Source organism: Ranitomeya variabilis, chromosome 7 (genome assembly GCF_051348905.1).
Source record: "Ranitomeya variabilis isolate aRanVar5 chromosome 7, aRanVar5.hap1, whole genome shotgun sequence".
Taxonomy (NCBI): Eukaryota; Metazoa; Chordata; class Amphibia; order Anura; family Dendrobatidae; genus Ranitomeya; species Ranitomeya variabilis.
In genome coordinates, this window is record NC_135238.1 from 43165966 (window position 1) to 43182770 (window position 16805).

Here is a 16805-nt window from a genome sequence, read left to right on the forward strand (position 1 = left end):
TGAAAATGGAACCATTTTTCATACTTGTTACCACTAGTGCACACAGACAGAAGAGGGCCCCTGTGCAATAACAATATATGGGCCCTTTGCAGCCCAAAAGCTCATCATAATGCACAAGGAGCTGGTAGCAGGCCCCCTCACTTCTTGGGCCCTTATGTGACTGCACAGGTTGCACCAATAATATGTCTCCTTCCCGGCAATAGAAAAATAAATGCTTTTCAAAAGTTTATAAAAGAGATAAGAACTTCCTTTCAAGACTAGAAATATTTGCTTCTCCTTTTGCAATTTAGTAGACAGCGTGAGATTGATTATACGGTTGTAGAAGAATGGTGCGGTCACCTCTGACACATATATAAATATATACCATCTCCGCATTGCTGATCTATTCAGGCAACTGTATATATCCTACTTATAATAGACGGGAACGGATAACTTTTTGGCTTTGCTATTATTGTGACTTTAATAACAGCAGGAAGAAAGTGTGCCATGCCAAACAGACAAGGAAGGAGGAGTGATCAGGCAGGCGCTGTAAGGAGCTCCCACTTCACAAGGCCGCTCCTGTGTCTGAGCAGAACCCTGGGGCGGGGAGTGGATAGGAAATGCTGCTCATGAGTATGGAGGGGATCTGACAGGCAGCTGCAGAGGTAAGAGGAGGGAGGATTAGGTTACTTTTCTAACCCATTCACTTGTTGTCGCTGTCTGCTGTTTCTTGACATGTTGATTTCCTGAGCACTGTACCCTCTGAATGACCTAGGTTCTGCTTGTTTGGCACAGGAGCTGACAATCGGGGCTTATGGTATAAAATTTAACAAATGAACGTATATAGCAGATACATCATTAATAGTGATGAGCGAACGTGTGGGATAAGGTGTTATCATGCTCAGGTGCTAACCGAGTGACTTCGGCGTGCTCGAAAAATGTTCGAGTCCTCACGCCTGCATGTCTCGCCTGTGCCTGTTTGGCAGCTACAACACATGCAGGGATTGACTAACAAACAGGGAATCCCTGCCTGGGTTGCGTCCGTCGAACAGCCACGAGACATGCATATTTTTCAAGCACTCCGAAGTCACTCGGTTAGCACCAAATTCGCTCATCAGTCATCACTAATCATTAATTTTCGGTGTAGCAATAGGGGTGGCCATATCTACAATCGCACCTGGACTCCTTTGTCTCAGGGCCTGATGTTACCAAGCGACTCATGGGGAAAACAGGGCTGGAAGTGAAAAAAGAGCTTCAGCACTGAAGAGACCAGATATAATCCCGCTGCATAGGACAGGTGCACTATACCTATAGGCGCACCTCTTGTGTAGAGGCAACGTTGGTAGTCCTTGGTCACTGGGTCAGAGCCATGAAAACCTCCTATTTTCGGCATCCTCTATGCCTCTTCTGATTAGTAGTCCCTTCGTCATCATTACTTTGCAGCACAGCAAACGCAAGACGTCAAGGGGTGGCCTACATATCATAAGAGGTGCCAGGGATGTCACAGTCCTGGATTAGTGGTCACTGACTACCAACATGGCAGCTGGACCACGGTTCTAGAAATCATTTTGCTCAACTTCAGGTCTAATCTCTCAGGCCACGTGCACACATTGAGTATTTGGTGAGTTTTTTACCTCAGTATTTGTATACCAAAACCAGGAGTGGGTGATATACAGAAGTGGTGACGTGTTTCTATTATACTTTTCCTCTGATTGTAAGCCAAAATCAGGAGTGGAACAAATACTGAGGTAAAATACTGTCCAAATACTGAAGGTGTTCACATGGTAAGGTTACGTTCCCACGATAAGTTTTCGGTGAGTTTCTGAAGTTGCAGATTTTCTGCTTTCATACCCAAACGATTTTTCTTTTTTTTTCTCCTCTTCTTCCAAAAGCCATACATTTTTTTTTGTTTGTTTGTTTTTTTAGGTTTTTTTTTTTAGTTTTTCCAGCCATATAGCAGTATTAGGACTTGTTTTTGGCTGGATGAATTGTACTTTTGAATGACCTCATTCCATTCTGCCACATAGTGTACTGGAAATCGGGAAAAAAATGCGGTAAAATTGCAAAAAATGTTTTTTGCATTTGCCATGTTCAATATATGGTAAAACTGACCAGGCAATATGATTCCCCAGGTCAGTACAAGTACGCAGATACCAAATTTGCATAGTTTTATTTTTTTGTTTGTGTTTTTTATTTAAGCAGTGAAAAAAAAAATCAGAAATGTCAAATTTTTTTTTTTTGCTTTGTTGCTATTTTCCAAAACCCATAATATTCAAATTTTTTGGGATCTGGGACGAGGCTTATTTTATGTGCCCTGAGTTGACATTTTTACTGATACCATTTTGGGGTAGATATAATGCTTCAAATTTTTTTATAATTGGATTGGACATTTCTGAATTATTTTTTTAATTTTTTTAAATGGGGCAAAAGGGGTGAATTGAACTCTCTCTCTATCTATCTATCTATCTATCTATCTATCTATCTATATATATAATTTTTTTTTTTTTTTTTTCCTAACTTTTTTAAAGAATTTTTTACTGTATTTAATAGTTCCATAGTCCCCTTAGGAGACTTGATTGTCCGATCGCCTGTGCTATGTAGCACTGTTGTTTATAGTAAAAATCACCGTCTCCTTTGAACGCCGGCCACGGGGGATTGTGATGACAGGCATCAAGTGCAGGGAAAGATGCGGGCTCAGCGTGTGAGCTCATATCAAAGGCAGGGACATATACGTCATCGTTCGTGAAGGGGTTAAGTAAAATGGGTTACTTGCATTTTTTGCTAAAATACGCAGCACCAAAAACTCACCTATTGGGAACACCATCAATTGCCTCCAATCTGTGAGGAGACCTGCCTACAAGTGTTCATTCTTCCAGCACTGTCACTACAGGTAATCAGGGTAATTGCACTGTTTTTATTTAATTATATGGGCTTTTTGTTTAAAGGGTATGAGTCAGCACTACTTTTAACATATGGAATTAGTGGAACGGCTGCATAGAGGGCGGCTCTTGTTTCCCAATAAAAAATGTACCTTTTTTTTTCCCTTTTGATATTTGCTGTGCAAGTCATAAGAAATATAGCGTAGGAGGCCTATACAAATCAGGCTGTAAATGCACTAGGGGTGTGTCTAAGCACTTGGGAGAAGCATTCCACGCCCTGAGTGAACTTCCAACCTAATTTGCATATGATTTCTCTTGATTGACTTATTAGATCTCTACTAGTGATGAGCGAACGTGCTGGGATGAGGTGTTATCTGAGCATGCTCAGCTGCTAACCCAGTGACTTCGGCGTGCTCGAATATTATGTTCGAGTCCCCGCGGCTACATGTCTCGTGGCTGTTCGACAGTTGTTAAGCAATCTCTGCATGTGTTGTTGCTGTCGAACAGCCGAGACACATGCTTTAGACTCGAACATAATATTCGAGCACGTCAGTCACTGGGTTGGCACCCAAGCATGCTCAGATAACGCCTTATCCCAGCACCTTCGCGCATCACTAATCTCTATGAAAAAAGGACATTTTTATTGGGAGACAAGCACCTGTGTAGTCAAACCAGTCATTTTATATGGAAAAACATGCTGACAGGTTCCCTTTAATACGTGATGATGAATTGTCTTGGAAAGCTAGAGACTCTTTGTAGCTGCCATCCTCTCCGGGGAAATAGAACAAGGGATGGGATTAAGGGAACCCTTTACTTTTAACTCAGAGTTGCTTTATAGGGCATTTGAGAGTGGCTTTAAGCATTACAGAAAACTACCGTATACTGTAGATAATGTACCAGGGGGAATCATAAGGTGCTTCAAAAGAATCCGTAACGTGACATCTGACACCCACGTGGCATCTTAAACACATGACTTGGATTCCTCGCACTGGAGCAGAATTCAACACACACTTATAAACCATTTTTGTTTCACTTACAAAAACTAGCTCTGGGCACTGAGATCACAAGTCTTGAAGTCTGCTCATGATAAAAGGGTTTTATTTTTTTATTTATACACTTTGTATTTGCTTTTTTTTCTTTATTGATACCAAGTTAGACTACTTAACACGTTTTCATTATTTTAATTACCGTACTTTTTTTACGGTAAGTGCAGCAACTGAAAAACAATACTTCTATTTTTTTTCTGTTCAGCATTTATTGTACGGTTTAAATAACTTTGTTTTGAGTGCAAGTCTAACTACCCGATGATACTAAGTACCGTATATTAAAGTCTGGATTTATTTTTGATTGGTAGAACTGGGATATATATACCGTGTGTATATATATATATATATATATATATATATATATATATATATACACATACACTCACTGGCCACTTTATTAGGTACACCTGTCCAACTTCTTGTTAACACTTAATTTCTAATCAGCCAATCACATGGCGGCAACTCAGTGCATTTAGGCATGTAGACATGGTCAAGACAATCTCCTGCAGTTCAAACCGAGCATCAGTATGGGGAAGAAAGGTGATTTGAGTGCCTTTGAACGTGGCATGGTTGTTGGTGCCAGAAGGGCTGGTCTGAGTATTTCAGAAACTGCTGATCTACTGGGATTTTCACGCACAACCATCTCTAGGGTTTACAGAGAATGGTCCGAAAAAGAAAAAAAATCCAGTGAGCGGCAGTTCTGTGGGCGGAAATGCCTTGTTGAAGCCAGAGGTCAGAGGAGAATGGGCAGACTGGTTCGAGCTGATAGAAAGGCAACAGTGACTCAAATCGCCACCCGTTACAACCAAGGTAGGCCTAAGAGCATCTCTGAACGCACAGTGCGTCGAACTTTGAGGCAGATGGGCTACAGCAGCAGAAGACCACACCGGGTACCACTCCTTTCAGCTAAGAACAGGAAACTGAGGCTACAATTTGTACAAGCTCATCGAAATTGGACAGTAGAAGATTGGAAAAACGTTGCTTGGTCTGATGAGTCTCGATTTCTGCTGCGACATTCGGATGGTAGGGTCAGAATTTGGCGTAAACAACATGAAAGCATGGATCCATCCTGCCTTGTATGGAGCATCTTTGGGATGTGCAGCCGACAAATCTGCGGCAACTGTGTGATGCCATCATGTCAATATGGACCAAAATCTCTGAGGAATGCTTCCAGCACCTTGTTGAATCTATGCCACGAAGAATTGAGGCAGTTCTGAAGGCAAAAGGGGGTCCAACCCGTTACTAGCATGGTGTACCTAATAAAGTGGCCGGTGAGTGTATATATATACACACACACTGTATAAATGTTTTTACGAATATTTGAGGCCATGGGTGCATTCTATGTACATTTTGCAAGCCAGCGAGAGAATCTCGCCATACGGATGACACACGGATAATTTTTGGAGAAAAAATCACATCCTCGCAATGAATACGGATCACTGTTCAGGAAATTTTCTGCGTACCTCGGCCATCAAAAACGGACCATATTTTTATACGTTGTGTGTGACTTCGGCCTAACAGTTGTTGTAGAGATGTGTCTGCTGATAGAACTCTGTGTGGCATTGACCTGGTCTCTAATCTGAGCTGCTTTTAACCTGCGATTTCTGAGGCTGGTGACTCGAATAAACTTATCCTCAGAAGCAGAGTTGACTCTTGGTCTTCCTTTCCTGTGGCAGTCCTCATGTGAGCCAGTTTCTTTGTAGCGCTTGATGGTTTTTGCCACTGCACTTGGGGACACTTTCAAAGTTTTCCCAATTTTTCGGACTGACTGACCTTCATTTCTTAGGCCGGCGTCACACTCAGCGTAAGACAATACGGTCTGTTTTTTACGGCCGAAATACGTCCGTAATACGGAGAAATGTTCCCAAAACAGTGATCCGTAGTCAGGGTGTGTCAGCGTATTTTGCGCATGGCATCCTCCGTATGTAATCCGTATGGCATCCGTACTGCGAGATTTTCTCGCAGGCTTGCAAAAGCGTCATCTAATGGATTTATGTGCTCAAATGTTCGGTAAAACATATATACAGTATATATATACATATATGTCATTGAGACACATATATATATATTCTGTATTTATATTTCATTCAGCGCGATATATGTGAAAAGCCGGTAATTCAATTGCCGACTTTTCACTTCTCCTGCCTAAACCCGACAGGATATGAGACATGGTTTACATACAGTAAACCATCTCATATCCCCCTTTTTTTTGCATATTCCACACTACTAATGTTAGTAGTGTTAGTAGTGTGTATGTGCAAAATTTGGGCGCTGTAGCTGCTAAAATAAAGGGTTAAATAGCGGAAAAATTGGCGTGGGCTCCCGCGCAATTTTCTCCGCCAGAGTGAGAAAGCTAGTGACTGAGGGCAGATATTAATAGCCTAGAGAGGGTCCATGGTTATTGGGGTCCCCCCGTGGCTAAAAACATCTGCCCCCAGCCACCCCAGAAAAGGCACATCTGGAAGATGCGCTTATTCTGGCACTTGGCCACTCTCTTCCCACTCCCTGTAGCGGTGGGATATGGGGTAATGAAGGGTTAATGCCACCTTGCTATTGTAAGGTGACATTAAGCCAGATTAATAATGGAGAGGCGTCAATTATGACACCTATCCATTATTAATCCAATTGTCTGAAAGGGTTAAACACACACACACATTATTAAAAATTATTTTAATGAAATAAACACACAGGTTGTTTTAGTATTTTATTGTTCTCTCAATCCATCAGAACACCCTCGCTTGGCAAAATAATAAACCCACAAGATACATACCTTCCGAGGTAATCCATCTGAAGGGGTTAATTATTTTACAGCCAGGAGCTGCGCTAAAGCACTCGCTCGTGGTTGTAATCCCCGGGTAATGAAAGGAAATCTGAGTGATCTGTACTTACATTGAGTTGCGGTGAGGCGCCCTCTGGTGGATGAACTCATATGAACTCGAGCGTGGGAACTTTTCCAAGGCTCCAGTTCATGAGAACATCCACCAGAGGGCGCCTCACCGCAACTCAATGTAAGTACAGATCACTCAGATTTCCTTTCATTACCCGGGGATTACAACCACGAGCGAGTGCTTTAGCGCAGCTCCTGGCTGTAAAATAATTAACCCCTTCAGATGGATTACCTCGTTGGACGTGACAGATCATCGGAAGGTATGTATTTTGTGGGTTTATTATTTTGCCAAGCGAGGGTGTTCTGATGGATTGAGAGAACAATAAAATACTAAAACAACCTGTGTGTTTATTTCATTAAAATAATTTTTAATAATGTGTGTGTGTGTGTGTTTTTAAACCCTTTCAGACAATTGGATTAATAATGGCTAGGTGTCATAATTGACGCCTCTCCATTATTAATCTGGCTTAATGCCACCTTACAATAGCAAGGTGACATTAACCCTTCATTACCATATATCCCACCGCTACACGGGAGTGGGAAGAGAGTGGCCAAGTGCCAGAATAGGCGCATCTTCCAGATGTGCCTTTTCTGTGGTGGCTGGGGGCAGATGTTTTTAGCCACGGGGGGGCCAATAACCATGGACCCTCTCCTGGCTATTAATATCTGCCCTCAGTCACTGGCTTTACCATTCTGGCGGAAAAAATTGCGCGGGAGCCCACGCCAATTTTTTCCGCCATTTAACCCTTTATTTTAGCAGCTACAGTGCCCAAATTTTGCACATACACACTACTAACATTAGTAGTGTTGAATATGCAAAAAAAAAAGGGGATATGAGATGGTTTACTGTATGAAAACCATGTCTCATATCCTGTCGGGTTTAGGCAGGAGAAATGAAAAGCCGGCAATTGAATTACCGCCCGGCTTTTCACTAACACCGCCGCGTATTTCTCGTAAGTCACACTGCTGGTCCATGTGGAATCCATATTTTTCTCGCCCCCATAGACTTTCATTGGTGTTTTTTTTGCGCTATACGGTTACAAACGCAGCATGCTGCGATTTTCTACGGCCGTACAAGACCGTATAATACTGAACCGTAATATACGGCTGATAGGAGCAGCCCCATAGAGAATAATTGGGCCGTGTGTAATGCGATTTTTACGGACGTATTTTCGGCGCTCATACATCCGTAAAACTCGCTAGTGTGACGCCGGCCTTAAAGTAATGCTGGCCACTCGTGTTTCTTTACTTAGCTGCTTTTTTTATTGCCATAATACAAATTCTAACAGTCTATTCAGTAGGACTATCAGCTGTGTATCCACCAGACTTCTGCACAACACAACTGATGGTCCCAACCCCATTTATAAGGCAAGAAATCCCACTTATTAAACCTGACAGGGCACACCTGTGAAGTGAAAACCATTCCCGGTGACTACCTCTTGAAGCTCATCAAGAGAATACCAAGAGTGTGCAAAGCAAAAGGTGGCTACTTTGAAGAACCTAGAATATAAGACATAATTTCAGTTGTTTCACACTTTTTTGTGGGATCATTATACAGTATGGAGAACTTTGTGTGGCCATTATACATTATGGAGCATCATGTGTGGCCGTTATACAGTATGGAGGACTGTGGCCGTTATACAGTATAGAGAACTGTGTGGCCATTATACAGTATGGAACATCATGTGTGGCCATTATACAGTATGGAGCACTGTGTGGCCATTATACAGTATGGAGCATCATGTGTGGCCATTATACAGTATGGAGCATCATGTGTGGCCATTATACAGTATGGAACATCATGTGTGGCCATTATACAGTATGGAACATCATGTGTGGCCATTATACAGTATGGAGCACTGTGTGGCCATTATACAGTATGGAGCATCATGTGGGATCATTATACAGTATGGAGAACTTTGTGTGGCCATTATACATTATGGAGCATCATGTGTGGCCGTTATACAGTATGGAGCACTGTGTGGTCATTATACAGTATGGAGCACTGTGTGGCCATTATACAGTACTAGATTGTGGCCCGATTCTAACGCATTGGGTGTTTTAGAATATGCATGTCCCCATAGTATATGGACAAAGATGATTCCAGAATTCGCGGAAGACTGTGCCCGTCGCTGATTGGTCGAGGCAACCTTTATGACATCATCGCCATGCTGTGCCCGTCGCTGATTGGTCGAGGCAACCTTTATGACATCATCGCCATGCTGTGCCCGTCGCTGATTGGTCGAGGCCTGGCGGCCTCGACCAATCAGAGACGCGGGATTTCCAGGACAGACAGACCGACAGACTGTCAGAAAAACCCTTAGACAATTATATATATAGATGGAGCACTGTGTGGCCATTATACAGTATTGGGCATCATGTGTGGCCATATTTTTTTGTTTATAATTATTGTATGTGAAACAGCATGATCAGCAGTGCTAAAAGGCTGTGGTTGGGACGTGGATATGGGTGTGACTAGTTGTGAAATGGGTGTGGTCAGAGGCGTGGCCTAAAATTTGCCGCGGCGCACTATGCGTGCCGCAAACTTTATACCTCCTTCCCTTCATCAAAAGTTGGGGGGTATGGTACTGCATTTGCCAGATCACGGCAAGTGCCGCAAATCCCAAAAGGAATGAATGAGGCCAAACGCAGTGTTGCTATAAGTGATCTGTTATGCGGCAGATGCAGAAAAACTGCCGGATCTGCTGCAAAAGGCGACTTTCACATCAGCGATTCTTGACAAAGTCACTGCCGATAGTGTCATACTCACCAAAGGGGAGGCAGCACTAAAAGTGCCTAGGGCAGCAGAAACTCTAAATACGGCCCTGCCTACATGATAGAAAATACACAAAAGTGACACCATTCTAAGGCCGGCGTCACACTTGGCGTAAGACAATACGCCACGTATTATACGTCCGTACTACGGCCGTAATACGGAGAAATGTTACCAAAATATTGATCCGTAGGCAGGGTGTGTCAGCGTATTTTGCGCATGGCATCCTCCGTATGTAATCCGTATGGCATCCGTACTGCGAGATTTTCGCGCAGGCTTGCAAAACCGACATCTAATGGATTTATGTGCTCAAATGTTCGGGGAAACATATATACAGTATATATATATATATATATATATATATGTCATTGAGACACATATATATATATATTCTGTATTTAGATTTCATTCAGCGCGATATCTGTGAACAGCCAGTAATTCAATTGCCGGCTTTTCATTTCTCCTGCACAAACCCTACAGGATATGAGACATGGTTTTCATACAGTAAACCATCTCATATCCCCTTTTTTTTTGCATATTCCACACTACTAATGTTAGTAGTGTGTATGTGCAAAATTTCAGCGCTGTAGCTGCTAAAATAAAGGGTTAAATGGCGGAAAAAATTGGCGTGGGCTCCCGCGCAATTTTCTCCGCCAGAGCGGTAAAGCCAGTGACTGAGGGCAGATATTAATAGCCAGGAGAGGGTCCATGGTTATTGGCCCCCCCGTGGCTAAAAACATCTGCCCCCAGCCACCCCAGAAAAGGCACATCTGGAAGATGCGCCTATTCTGGCACTTGGCCACTCTCTTCCCACTCCCTGTAGCGGTGGGATATGGGGTAATGAAGGGTTAATGCCACCTTGCTATTGGAAGGTGACATTAAGCCAGATTAATAATGGAGAGGCGTCAATTATGACACCTATCCATTATTAATCCAATTGTTGGAAAGGGTTAAAAAACACACACACATGATTTAAAAGTAGTTTAATGAAATAAACAGTGCGGTTGTTGTAATAATTTATTGTTCTCTCAATCCATTAGGAAACCCTCGCTTGGAAAAATAATAAACGCACAAGATACATACCTTCTGGTGAACCGTCTCGTCCCACGAAGTAATCCATCTGAAGGGGTTAACTAATATTACAGGCAGGAGCCCTGCTAAATGCAGCTGTGCTCGTGCCTGTAATCCCCAGCGAATGAATGAAATGTAGGTCATTGACCTACATTTCCTTCAGTCGCGGTAATGCGCCCCCTGGTGGATGTCCTCATATGACCTGGAGCGTGGGAAAAAGTTCCCAGGCTGCAGTTCATGAGAACATCCACCAGAGGGCGCCTCACCGCGACTCAATGTAAGTACAGATCCAGCTTTCCTTTCAGCACCCGGGGATTACAGGCACGAGCGAGTGGTTTATCGCAGCTCGTGCCTGTAATATTAGTTAACCCCTTCAGATGGATTACATCGTGGGAATTGATCGGACATCAGAAGGTATGTATCTTGTGCGTTTATTATTTTTCCAAGCGAGGGTGTTCCTGATGGATTGAGAGAACAATAAATTATTACAACAACCGCTGTGTTTATTTCATTAAACTACTTTTAAATCATGTGTGTGTGTTTTTTAACCCTTTCCAACAATTGGATTAATAATGGATAGGTGACATAATTGACGCCTCTCCATTATTAATCTGGCTTAATGTCACCTTCCAATAGCAAGGTGGCATTAACCCTTCATTACCCCATATCCCACCGCTACAGGGAGTGGGAAGAGAGTGGCCAAGTGCCAGAATAGGCGCATCTTCCAGATGTGCCTTTTCTGGGGTGGCTGGGGGCAGATGTTTTTAGCCACGGGGGGGCCAATAACCATGGACCCTCTCCTGGCTATTAATATCTGCCCTCAGTCACTGGCTTTACCATTCTGGCGGAAAAAATTGCGCGGGAGCCCACGCCAATTTTTTCCGCCATTTAACCCTTTATTTCAGCAGCTACAGTGCTGAAATTTTGCACATACACACTACTAACATTAGTAGTGTGGAATATGCAAAAAAAAAGGGGATATGAGATGGTTTACTGTATGTAAACCATGTCTCATATCCTGTCGGGTTTGTGCAGGAGAAATGAAAAGCCGGCAATTGAATTACCGACTTTTCACTAACAGCGCTGCGTATTTCTCGCAAGTCACACTGCTGGTCCGTGTGGAATCCGTATTTTTCTCGCCCCCATAGACTTTCATTAGCGATTTTTTGCGCAATACGCTGACAAACGCAGCATGCTGCGATTTTGTACGGCCGTAGAAAGCCGTATAATGAATACCAAAATTTCCAGATACATTTTTGTGACTCCCATCAGTCACAAACAGTACTATATACTTCCATGAATCAATATGAAAAGAAGGACAATTGGAAGTTTTATATTAAAAGTTAGAAAATGATCTTTATTAACAATGACATATTAAAACCAAAGGCAACCATCATATAGTGATGGTGCCATAGACATACAAAAATGCAAAAAGACACCAGACAAGAAAGGTCTACCACACAGAAAGTAGTCTGGTAAGAAAAGGAAAAAACCTATATGAATAATAGAGGTGCAAATAACATATATGCAAGCAATATACACCTGATAGCAATGGTCCCATGCGACCTAACCCATATGCATTCAGTGCAGGTAATTTGTACACGTATGTTTGGTATTCAACCTAAGTCACACTTGATCCTAATCACACTGATGATCTATGGGTATACAATCACTCAGGGCAGGGGGCTGAGTCCATGCTCCGTGCCCCATATCAAAGTGCCTAGATAGTCAAAGGTAAATGCAAGCATACATTACCAGAGTGCCAGTAGACCAATTGCACATGCCCCGAAAGAAAGCCGTATAATACTGAACCGTAATATACGGCTAATAGGAGCAGCCCCATTGAGAATAATTGTGCCGTTTATTTTGCGAGTTTTACGGACGTAATTTCTGCGCTCTTACGTCCGTAAAACTCGCTAGTGTGAGGCCAGCCTAAAAACTGCACCTTTCAAGGTGCTCAAAACCACATTCAAGAAGTTTATTAACCTTTCAAGGGCTCCACAGGAACTGAAGCAATGTGGAAGGAAAAATGAACATTTACCTTTTTTTTTCTCATAAATGTTACTTTAGACCCAAATGTTTATTTTCATAAGGGTGACAGGAAAAAATAAACCCCATAATCTGTTGTACAATTTCTCCTGAGTATGCGGATACCCTATATGTGGAGGAAAACCATTGTTTGAATACACAGCAGGGCTCGGAAGGGAAGGAGTGACTTTTGGAATGCGGACTTTGATGGAATGGTCTACTGGCGTTATGTTGTGTTTGGAGAGCCCCTGATGTACCTAAACAATGGAAATGCCCTACAAGTGACCCCATTTTGGAACTGACCAACTGTTTCCTTGTATGTGAATTTTATAATGTAGTGGCATACGCAAGTTGTGTAGAGTGCATCAGGTTGGCATACGTGAGTAGTGTAGTGTTCGGTAGGTTGGCACATGAGTAGTGTTTCTCAGGTTGGTATACGTGAGTCAGAAATGATCTTAGTAGTCCATGGATGTGTGGTACAGTCTGAAGCATTCTTTTATACACAGGCCAGGTTTGTCGGGGCAGGTGTCTCATTGAGAAGTGGTGTCCTTGCTAATCCCCCTTCTGTAACGCACTCGTCACCTCTTTTTCAGTGTCGCATTAAAGCTATGATGTATCGATATATCCAAGGTCATTAAGTACCTGGCGACCTGGATGTATGGATACTTCCAAGGTCGTAAAGGGGTTAAATACCTATGGTAAGTCAGCTGCCAGCTTCAGAAGACCACGTGGCGAGGTAGAGGAAGGAAGGTGAGTATGAGTGTTTTTTTTTCTATGTGTTGAACAACAGTGGCGCCGGCAGGTTGGGGAAGGATATACAAGGATTAGGGGTCATATACCAGGATGGGGGGCATATACACATAACTGGAGGGATATACATGGATTGGAGAAGCATTTTCATGGCTGCCGGGGCATATACAAGGATGAGGGGAGCCTATACCACAAGGATGGTGGGTGCCTATATCAGGATGTGGGGACATATTCCTTTATACAGTGGGGCAAAAAAGTATTTAGTCATTCAGCAATAGTGCAAGTTCCACCACTTAAAAAGATGAGAGGCGTCTGTAATTTACATCATAGGTAGACCTCAACTATGAGAGACAAACTGAGAAAAAAAAATCCAGAAAATCACATTGTCTGTTTTTTTATCATTTTATTTGCATATTATGGTGGAAAATAAGTATTTGGTCAGAAACAAACAATCAAGATTTCTGGCTCTCACAGACCTGTAACTTCTTCTTTAAGAGTCTCCTCTTTCCTCCACTCATTACCTGTAGTAATGGCACCTGTTTAAACTTGTTATCAGTATAAAAAGACACCTGCGCACACTCTCAAACAGTCTGACTCCAAACTCCACTATGGTGAAGACCAAAGAGCTGTCAAAGGACACCAGAAACAAAATTGTAGCCCTGCACCAGGCTGGGAAGACTGAATCTGCAATAGCCAACCAGCTTGGAGTGAAGAAATCAACAGTGGGAGCAATAATTAGAAAATGGAAGACATTCAAGACCACTGATAATCTCCCTCGATCTGGGGCTCCACGCAAAATCCCACCCCGTGGGGTCAGAATGATCACAAGAACGGTGAGCAAAAATCCCAGAACCACGCGGGGGGACCTAGTGAATGAACTGCAGAGAGCTGGGACCAATGTAACAAGGCCTACCATAAGTAACACACTACGCCACCATGGACTCAGATCCTGCAGTGCCAGACGTGTCCCACTGCTTAAGCCAGTACATGTCCGGGCCCATCTGAAGTTTGCTAGAGAGCATTTGGATGATCCAGAGGAGTTTTGGGAAAATGTCCTATGGTCTGATGAAACTAAACTGGAACTGTTTGTTAGAAACACAACTTGTCGTGTTTGGAGGAAAAAGAATACTGAGTTGCATGCATCAAACACCATACCTACTGTAAAGCATGGTGGTGGAAACATCATGCTTTGGGGCTGTTTCTCTGCAAAGGGGCCAGGACGACTGATCCGGGTACATGAAAGAATGAATGGGGCCATGTATCGTGAGATTTTGAGTGCAAACCTCCTTCCATCAGCAAGGGCATTGAAGATGAAACGTGGCTGGGTCTTTCAACATGACAATGATCCAAAGCACACCGCCAGGGCAACGAAGGAGTGGCTTCGTAAGAAGCATTTCAAGGTCCTGGAGTGGCCTAGCCAGTCTCCAGATCTCAACCCTATAGAAAACCTTTGGAGGGAGTTGAAAGTCCGTGTTGCCAAGCGAAAAGCCAAAAACATCACTGCTCTAGAGGAGATCTGCTTGGAGGAATGGGCCAACATACCAACAACAGTGTGTGGCAACCTTGTGAAGACTTACAGAAAATGTTTGACCTCTGTCATTGCCAACAAAGGATATATTACAAAGTATTGAGATGAAATTTTGTTTCTGACCAAATACTTATTTTCCATCATAATATACAAATAAAATGATAAAAAAACAGACAATGTGATTTTCTGGATTTTTTTTTCTCAGTTTGTCTCCCATAGTTGAGGTCTACCTATGATGTAAATTACAGACACCTCTCATCTTTTTAAGTGGTGGAACTTGCACTATTGCTGACTGACTAAATACTTTTTTGCCCCACTGTATCTGCAGTCTGGTACTCCTGCTTCTGTCTGTGGCTGCTTTCTGCTGCCCCCGCCTTCTCTCTGTACAAGTTGTTTCTAAACTAAAACCTTAGTATTTAGGTTAAATTGTTGTGTTCTCATTTTGCCATAAAAAAAGTGGCTTTTGGGCTGCCATAGGGGCACTCGGTCTCTAAAAGGTACGCCATCACTGGTCCTATGAGATTTCAGAAATCTCATGCACACAGCTTGTTTTTTTTGTCCTCAGTATTTTGTGCAATACCTTGTTTTTTTGCAAAATGCAGCATGTCACTTCTTTGAGCATTTTTTTTTCACCCATTGAAAGCAATTGGTGGTGCAAAAACGCTGCAAAAAATGCAAGTATCAGATTTTGCTGTGTTTTTAGTGTCAAAACTTGTTGAAGTAGAATCAGATCTTTTTATGCACGAAACTCTTATCAGCATGCACAAGAGACAAATGTGCCCTGACAAAAAAGCTGCCAAAAAAACACACAACAAAAAAAAACAGCAAAATCTGATTTTTCTGAAGCAAGTTTCTTACTGCCAAGAGGGCAGGTTTTGCCCCAGCACAAGTGTTGAGATAGGTTAAGCAGCCATTTTAAAATGTCTGTTTTTTTGAACAACCATAGAGTGGGTAGGATGTGTTTCTCCATATCTCCACCCCAGGATGTGGTTTGGGACATTAACCCCTTCACCCCCGGAGCTTTTTCCGTTTTCGTTTTTCGCTCCCCTCCTTCCCAGAACCATAACTTTTTTATTTTTCTGTCAATTTGGCCATGTGAGGGCTTATTTTTTGCGGGACGAGTTGTACTTTTGAAAGACATCATTGGTTTTAGCATGTCGTGTACTAGAAAACGGGAAAAAAATTCCAAGTGCAGTGAAATTGCAAAAAAAGTGCACTCCCACACTTGTTTTTTGCTTGGCTATTTTGCTAGGTTCACTAAATGCTAAAACTGACCTGCCATTATGATTCTCCAGGTCAGTACGAGTTCATAGACACCTAACATGTCTAGGTTATTTTTCACCTAAGTGGTGAAAAAAAATTCCAAACTTTGCAAAAAACAAAACAAAACAAAATTGCGCCATTTTCCGATACTCGTAGCGTCTCCATTTTTCGTGATCTGGGGTCAGGTGAGGGCTTATTTTTTGCGTGCCGAGCTGGCATTTTTAATTATAGCATTTTGGTGCAGACACGTTCTTTTGATCGCCCGTTATTGCATTTTAATGCAATGTTGTGGCGACCAAAAAAACTTAAATCTGGCGTTTCGATTTTTTTTCTCATTACGCCGTTTAGCGATCAGGTTAATACTTTTTTTTATTGATAGATCGGGCGATTCTGAATGCGGCGATACCAAATATATGTAGGTTGGGTTTTTTTTTTTATTGATTTATTTTGATTGGGGCGAAAGAGACGTGATTTAAACTTTTATATTTTTTTTATTTTTTTCACATTTTTTTTACTTTTTTTTTTTACTTTTGCCATGCTTCTATAGCCTCCATAGGAGGCTAGAAGCAGGCACAGCCCGATCGGCTCTGCTACATTGCAG

General features: G+C 42.4%; 1 protein-coding gene across 2 annotated transcripts in view; it reads left to right on the top strand.

Moving 5' to 3' along the window:
* Nucleotides 1-259: 259 nt before the first annotated feature.
* The window catches only part of LDAF1 (lipid droplet assembly factor 1), a 77853-nt gene continuing 61307 nt past the window's right edge, over nt 260-16805 (top strand). Inside the window, exon 1 of one of the 2 annotated variants that reach the window (XM_077274963.1) lies at nt 260-644. The gene's annotated coding sequence lies outside the window, so the exon portion shown is untranslated. Of the gene's footprint in view, nt 645-2847; nt 2870-16805 lie in introns of those variants that run through there. The other variant, XM_077274964.1, reaches the window with a different exon arrangement.